The sequence below is a fragment of the Etheostoma spectabile genome, chromosome 20 (assembly GCF_008692095.1).
Source record: "Etheostoma spectabile isolate EspeVRDwgs_2016 chromosome 20, UIUC_Espe_1.0, whole genome shotgun sequence".
Taxonomy (NCBI): Eukaryota; Metazoa; Chordata; class Actinopteri; order Perciformes; family Percidae; genus Etheostoma; species Etheostoma spectabile.
The window spans coordinates 18,526,730-18,534,090 of record NC_045752.1 but is presented as its reverse complement, the minus strand read 5'-3'; the positions used below and the strand labels follow the sequence as shown (position 1 = coordinate 18,534,090).

Below are 7,361 nucleotides of genomic sequence, written 5' to 3'. Positions count from 1 at the left end.
GGCCGAATAATGTGCACTGAACCACGAAGGGAGCTCATTTTGGCACACATTTGTGTCTCTCCCATTTAAAATAAATGCACAGCACATGTTCCACATGGCTCACTATCATCCCCATCCCTCCTCTATTCTCCCTCTCTTTCCCTTCCCTCCCTCCATCTCTACCCGGGGCCCGTGGGAAGAACTGACTTCAGGAGCAGACAGTCTGCAGCCCTGAATAAATGTATAACAGGGAGAAGGGGAAGGGAGGGCACATCAGCAGGCAGAGAGGGGGGGAGAGAGAGAGAGCATATTGAGTGTTGGAGGACATACATGCACAGTGTACAGAGAGAGGGAGATACACAGAAAGAGAGAGAGAGAGAGAGATAGAGAGAGGAAACCAGTTCAGTTTATAGGACTGAGAAAGGAGAGAGAGCATTTTAGCTTCCTTCAGCCGTCTCTCCCTCGCCTCCCAGCATAAACACATGCTCATACACACTCCCACACTCTCTCTCCCTGACAGTCACATACACTTGCACGCAAACACACACACACAGAGACAGATACAGGAACACACACGCACACACGCACACAGACAGGCACAATTGCTTTAGGGTATACCAGCCGGCTTTGGCAGTCCTCTCCTTTGTTGTTTTGCTTTTGGTTAGTCTCAGCGGCAGCGCGGAGTGTGCCTGTATCGCTGGGGTGGGTGCATGTGTACATGTGTGTGTGGAGTCAGCGAGGCGATGTGTGAAGGATGCCACTAGCATTACCCAGGTAAGTCAGTTCCTTCCTTCTTTTTCTTTCCTTCCTCTTCTTTCTGCCTTTCTTTTTTCCTCTCTGTGCTTTTCTTTCTTTCCGTTCTCCTCTCTGATCTGCACTCTCTCCATCTGGCTTGGGATGCCCGCCTCTCTCCACCTACCGTCTACTACTCTCCCTCTGTCTAGTTCTCTGTGCTCTCTCTGTGTGCTTTCTCTCTCCCTCCGTGTCTTTCTCGGTCTGCGTTACACCGTCTCCTCCCGACTGTGCTCTCGCCATCCCTGCTTCGCCTGTTTCCTCCGCGCTCTCTGGGCTCTCTCTCTCTCTCTCTCTCTCTCTCTTTCTCTCTCCCCTTCTCGCTCTCTCTCTCCAGGCTGTGCCTCATTGGTGTGTCCTGATTCCCTTTTTCCATTAGGCTCCAGGCCCATTGGTCGCCCGCCTTCCAACCATTATCTCCACTCCTCCACCCCTCTGTCATCCTTTCTCCCTTTGCTCTCCCTCCTTCCCCTCATTCCCAGTCATCTCTCAAGTCGTAAAAATGATTTGCATGCAGGAGGAGAGCAGAACTTTGCAGTGAGCACAGTAAGTGAATTGGAAGGAGAGTAAGGGAGAGAAGTAAAGGAAAGGCTGAAAAAGGAGAGGAAGCACATTCTGGAGAGCAGGAGGAAAAGTTGAAAGAGAAGACCGCAGTTGGTAGGTAACTTGGACTTGTTTAGGGCGTCTGATGTTGTTGCTTTTGATGCATTGATTGAAGATACAAGGTAAATAATATCTGAGTGGTACGACCAAAAGAAACATTCCCTGCTTTAAACTGAAGCAGATCAATACATTGTAATTCTTAATTCTACGCTATGTTCTCGTGGTGTTTGTTGCTCGAGTGTTGAGATAGTTTTAGTAACGTGATCCTCAGGTACTGGTGCAGTGAGAAAAAGTAACAGCTGGCTGAGGTGGTTTGCTCAGTTTATTGTTCCAGTTGTGTTGCTCCGGGATGGCTAAAAATTAAGTTTAATTGACATGGCATCTGACTCTCTAGAATTGCTTTACCTCTTTAAAATGAATCATGTTTCCCCTCTCGAATGCATTTTCCTTTCACAAAGATGTATGTCGAAGTAGCGGTGTAATGTGAGCTCCCATTTAAAAGTTTGTTCTGAGTTGTGTGCTCCTGCTGTAGAAAATGCTGCACTGCAAGCTTCAGTTGGGTTGGAGAAGAGTCACTGTGACATCACTATACGTTTGCTTCATTATTATATACAGTTAGTGTATTGTTTTTTTATGATTCCATTTCATTTATTATCATATGCCTTGTGCAATGTTTTTCCTTTTGCTGTTACTCTGAGGTCTAGGAGGTAGCGAGGACAGTTTGGCATCCAGGGAAGGGAGGCACAGCGACTGCCAGAAAACAATTAGAAGTGGAAATAGGGACAGAGAAGAGGCCGAGGCTGGGAAAGGAGAGAATGTGAAGTTGGAAGAGAGCTGGAGTTCGCAACTTCAAATACAGTTTGGTTGAGTTGCGAGCATATCAAACAATCACACACTCGCACTAGTCCCTTCAGTCTAGAGTCCATTTCACACACAGTATTTATCTGCTTTGCGTGTAAGAAAAGACAATGCAGATGTTGTGTGTGCGCCTGTGTGTCCTCCCGTGGGTGGCGTGCACTGTATATACACAGCAGCAAGCAGATGCGCTGCAACATGTTTTATTCTGTCAAGACAAACAAAGCTCTGATACAAAGTGATCTACTTGTGTCTACTCTCCCTTGCCCAAAGTGTGTCGAAAGGAATGTTTCTCATGTCAACAAATGATGGAGACAATGTTTGGTGACATGTGGGGATGCTGTGAGGGATATGACAAGAAATCAACCTAAAGGGTTTAGACATGGAGAAAGTCTTCTTATCACAATATCCATTTAAGTGTCTGTACGCTGTGTCTGTTTAGTTTTATAGATTCAGTCTGATCTCAGTCTTTTATTGTAAAACCATTATAGAGATATAGAGAAACTGGTGAACACTGCAACCATTCCATCCTCTCACAATTTCCACGGTTTAGTTCATGTTGTTACTACAGCGAAGTGTCCTTCAGTGCCCTGTATCTTTCAGTGGGTTGTGTCACTTTACTTTATCGGGACAAGCTGCTTGGCATGAGGTGAAGTCATGCTCGTTGGGATGTTCCTTTAGCTGCGAGAGGAAGGACATGTAAGGGGGAGACTCGTGTTGGTGTGCCGAGTGTGTGCGACTGTGTGCCACCATGGTGCCTGATGTGCTTTGCTGAGCGAGCCGAGGACAGCGAGACAGCGGAATGTGATTAAATTATAGAGGGAAAGCACGCTACGCGGGTACTGCGACCAACATTGCGGGAACCCCCTCCTCCCTTCCATCTTCTCTCTCTCTCTCTCTCTCCTCCATCCGGCAATGTCCTCATCCTAAGCTCGCCTTCCATCATCTCCTGGTCCCCCCTGGCTACCTCACGACGTCCTCCCTCCCACCGGCGCACGCCCGTCCGCTGGTCCAACCATCAATCGCGTCCAGTCAGCGCGTCCACGACCCCTCGCGCCCCCATCTCCTCCCACTTCCCGTCGCTCCGGTCCTCTCCCTCCCACATCCTTCGACTGCGCTCATCGCATCCGCCCTTCAATCCCCCCACTTCCCACTCCCCGCCCACCTCCTGTGGCTCTCCTCTCCTCCGACCTCCACTCGGCTCACCGTCACCATTCCCCGTCGTTCGTACGTCCTCCGACGAGTCCTCAGCTTCCCCCCCGCGCGTTCTCGCCCCTCTCTCCCCCGCCACCGTTATACACCTATTCCGTGATCGGCTCACCGTCTCAAGCGTCGTCGTCCGGTCCTCTCCCGTCCCGCAACATCCTCCTCGACATACTCCCGGGAGCAATCCATCCCACGAAACCACCCACCTCTACGTTCGAAAGCTCTCTCTCTCTCCCTCTCTCCTCTCTCTCCTCTCTCCCTCTCCCTCCTCATCCCCTCCTCTCTCTCTCTCTCTCTCGCTCTCTCTCTCTCTCTCTCTCGTCTCTCTCTCTCTCCTGTATGAAAGTAAAAGCCCAGCACCTCATAATCCCAACAGTCTAGTCAGGGCTGGAGGGGGAGGAAATTGGGTGTTGATGGATAGCTGAATATGGACCATAAGGTCATAAGAAATGTACTGATGCACTGTACTTAGGTACTGTAATGTGTGTCAGTCTCTGCCTCCATCCTCAGTATGTTCTCCTGTGATTCTTTGTTATAAATGATACTATTTATTGCACTCTAAATACAGTAATATAATTTTACATCTTATGTAATATGTATGCTGCAGACTGAGTCTAATGGATGATGGATGGATGGATGGATGGATGGATGGCGGTCGTTACTCCCTCCTTGCGTGGAGATACTGTATGTCCCTATTCCTTAGCCGCCTAATGAATGAGCAGCAGAAAGCCTCCTGGGGATCCCCTTCATGCAATCTGGATGGGTGGTTGGGGGTGGGGTGGATGGGGGGGGGGGGGGGGGGGAATGGGCTAATATAGCTCCCATGTTTTCTGGCTGGTTCACACATCCATACGCTATGCTTAGCATGCCTGAGCCATACACTGCCATAACATGACTCTGCATTCATGCTGGGCTGACTGTGGGATCTACTGTAGTGGTCACTTTTGCAATTGCCCAAAAATATGTATTTACAAAACATAATAATATATCCAAAAATATATTTAAGTCTTCCATTTAAATATATTTCAATACTATGCAATATATATATATATATATATATATATATATATATATATATATATATATATATATATATATACTGTATATATGTACTTTATGTGTGTATATATATAAATTAGTGCTGTCAAATGAATCAAAAAATTGTGCAAGCCCAAACAAGTGTGTGTGGCGTGCCTGTTGTTTTGTTTTGGGTCTAACTAGATCTGGTGGGGTGTTGTAGTTTTTCTAACAATACTAGTTGTTGCAACAGCGTGTGAAAAAAAACTACAAAGTTTGCGAGGCCAAGAAGAACGTGACGCTGTTAAAATGGGTTTGCGTTAATTCCATTAATAATGTGTTTAACTGACAAAAAAAGATTAATTGGGCAGCACTATATATATATATATATATAGCTACAGTGTGTGTATGTATACAGTGTATGTATGTACAGTGTATATATATATCAGTGTGTATATATACAGCATATATAAGTGTGTATACAGTATATATAAGTATATATATGTATAAATTAATGCTGCACAATGAATCTTTTTTTATCGTCATTGCGACATCACCCAGCGCAATAAACACATCATATATACTGTATACTTATATACATATTAGTATTACTTTATTTTCATTCTGAGGGAAACCAGGTGCAATTACGAAAAAACAACGTTGAAAAACGACAATTAACATTGAGGTTAGCTTTTCACATAAAACAACAGAATTATACTTTACGCTACGTCAAAAAGCTGAATTAGTGTGTGGGTGGGACGTCAGTGAGGGATCACATCCTTGTCCCTACACTAGCAACTCCAATCCAATGGTTGGGGTTTCCGCATGGAGGGCGAAGGATCAGGAGAAACCAGCGTGAACTCATTCGCCTTCTGCGTGACGCTCCTCGCTGGAATGGGACAAAGGAAGCAGCTGTTTATCGTGTATCAGAGGAGACCGCAGAACAAAAGAACTGCATTTTAAACTAGGGAGAAAAGTTGTCAAAATTAAAAGTAGATATCGACAATGCAACACATTGTTGCTTCACCGTGACAAAAACTAGATTTTACACAATTGAACAAAGTGTTCTGTATTAAACCTTGAATTACATCCCTGCACAGAAACTGTGGCTAGTGTCTAAAAAATAACTCCCATCTGCATTCCCGGCTGTACTGGATGCAGCTCCCAGTAGATCGTGATACCGCCGGCTCCACACTGGGAGCATGTCTCCCCAGCACAGTGCAGATCAGTCCCTCTCCCTGCAGCGAAGGCCACAGGCTGGCCTTCTAATGTAACCTGCCCTTGACGCCAGACTGTGGTGCCTACAGAAGTGCTGGCATGCAGTATATTTGCCCACGCCATTGAGGCTCTCTCTCCTAACTATGAATCATAGCACGACACAAATCGATTAGGCAGCAATTGAGATTATTTTCAACATTTCCTCTCACATGTTCATTTTATATTCCAGTAGAGGTGTGTTTTTTTTCTTCTTTTTCCCTTGTACAAAGGCCAGAAGGATCAGCCTGTGGTTGCATTGGGAACGTGTGTCCTTATGAACCTGTGTCAAGATACCATAGGGAATCAATGTGTTCTTCCAATCAGCCTCAATGACGTGGTCAGGCTACAGCGGAGGGGGGGATTGATCTATTCGAGCAGACACAATGTCAATACTGATGTCTACTCAGTGTAAGATGTAGCTGCTCTCATGTCCTTCACACATGCATCCTTGCTACGTTTGCTGCTACAGGCTATTCATTTTGGCACGTTTTTCACTCAGACTAGAATTTATGCTATTGGAAAACTAAGCTTTGGGCCAAATTACATGTTCAAAACATCTGTATTTAATGGCTCTGTCTTGACAGGGACCAGGTGGAACTAGACAAGATACAGATATCGCAACTGCAAACACTCCTAGTACTTTACACCTGGGGGATGGGGTTAAGATGTTGTTATGGACATGACAATTTCAATCTCATATGTAGAGAGATGGGCTTGGATTATTACTTTCAATTGGTCCCAGTGAAATTTAAAAAGATAATTTTACCGGCGAAAGCAGTAATATTACATTAGAACCCAGATCATTCAGCCCTTTTTGTAAAATAGGTGCATAGAGAGGATTTTAGTGTGGGTTATCCCTCCAGAGATAGCACGGGTGCCCCCCACCATACACACACACCTCCGTGCCTTTCCTCGGGGAAAACATGATCTATCTCCTGGCGGGCAGGCCAATTAAAATCCAATCAGCCTGCTCGGAGTGCGTTGGTAATCGGAAAGCCACGGCAATGGAGAAAGTGGGGTTGATTAATGGACATTTTCACCTTGTGGCATAACAGCCTCCCACAGGCATCCATCACCCTAGGGGACAGCGCTCACCTACACCTCAGGCCCCACACCTATCGGACATATTGCATAGGTTGAAAATGTTTGATGATATGATGATGAGCATTAAGTGCCAGACTAGGTGATAGAGGCTTTATATTAGCCTGTCTGACCTGTAGCCCATTAGGATCATTTGTTGCCGGGACTTTTTTCCCCCCCTCCAGGGTCCCCACTCCTCATTGCGAGTCTCTTTTGGAGGCAAGCGTATTTGTCCCTCAAGTTCCTTAACCTTTGTGCACTTTGATACGTTCACACTGAATTCTATCTGCAAATTTGCCACCATCTGACTAGCATGGCATAGAAGAGTCACAATATTGAATATATTTACAGATTTCTTTGGTTAATCTCTTCTTGATTTGGTCCATGCTGTCACGCGTGTTGAGGAAAATAAGGAGGCGAAATGAACAGAGGGAAATATGGCACTACCAAGGGGACCAATCACAACTGTTGCGGTCTGCGTTGTCCTAGTCTCGCATTGCCAGACCTTACCCCATAGCCCTGCAGAGGAGGGTCTGACTAGTCCACACAGCATTCCGGGATGGGAGAAAAAC

General features: G+C 45.9%; 1 protein-coding gene across 11 annotated transcripts in view; it reads left to right on the top strand.

Moving 5' to 3' along the window:
* The first annotated feature begins 324 nt into the window (after positions 1 to 324).
* myt1lb (myelin transcription factor 1-like, b) overlaps positions 325 to 7,361 on the top strand; it is a 108,620-nt gene continuing 101,583 nt past the window's right edge. For 3 of the 11 annotated variants that reach the window (XM_032500115.1, XM_032500109.1, XM_032500107.1), the window contains exon 1: positions 927 to 1,428. The gene's annotated coding sequence lies outside the window, so the exon portion shown is untranslated. Of the gene's footprint in view, positions 754 to 924; positions 1,429 to 7,361 lie in introns of those variants that run through there. The other 8 variants (XM_032500111.1, XM_032500113.1, XM_032500110.1 and 5 more) reach the window with 5 other exon arrangements.